This window comes from Coregonus clupeaformis, unplaced genomic scaffold, assembly GCF_020615455.1.
Source record: "Coregonus clupeaformis isolate EN_2021a unplaced genomic scaffold, ASM2061545v1 scaf0265, whole genome shotgun sequence".
Classification (NCBI taxonomy): domain Eukaryota; kingdom Metazoa; phylum Chordata; class Actinopteri; order Salmoniformes; family Salmonidae; genus Coregonus; species Coregonus clupeaformis.
This window is the reverse complement of record NW_025533720.1, coordinates 120,001-120,815: the sequence shown is the minus strand read 5'-3', so window position 1 is coordinate 120,815 and position 815 is coordinate 120,001.

Genomic DNA, 815 nt, shown 5'->3' with positions numbered 1-815 from the left:
TAGAAAAGTTGTGGGCAGAACTGAAAAAGCTTGTGAGAGCAAGGAGGCCTACAAACCTCAGTTACAACAGCTCTGTCAGGAGGAATGGGCCAAAATTCACCCATCTTATTGTGGGAAGCTTGTGGAAGGCTACCCGAAACGTTTGACCCAAGTTAAACAATTTAAAGGCAATGCTACCAAATACTAATTGAGTGTATGTAAACTTCTGACCCACTGGGAATGTGATGAAAGAAATAAAAGCTGAAATAAATCATTCTCTCTACTATTATTCTGACATTTCACAATCTTAAAATAAAGTGGTGATCCTAACTGACCTAAAACAGGGAATTTGAAAGACATTCAAAGTTCATTCATAGAAGCCGGTCCTCCGTAGGTATAATTCTGTGGGCCTAATTCTGATAATACCCAAGATGCACTTCAAAGCAAGCCTCCTCCTCCACCCTCTCTCACTCTCTCCCGACTTGCAAAATTTCAGTCGCATCTCGCGCCCTATACTTGTCTGTCGAGTGCAAGTAAACAACTATAGCTTTTGGCCGCTGCAATAGCAAGCTGCTCTATCCGCAGTGATTGGTGAAGTCATTTAATGGTTTTTTTTGGGGGGGGGGTTTAGAACTTTATTATGCTGGTCGAAACAGTGCAACGGAACAAAATAAATAATGGTTCTGTTCAGAACGAAACGATTGGAAAGTAATTTAAGTTCCAACCCATGAATAGGAATTATAATGGTTATACTGGTTATTATGGTTATAAGGGTTATAATGGTTATAAGGGTTATGAGGGTTATAATGGTTATAATGGTTATAAGGGTAATGAGG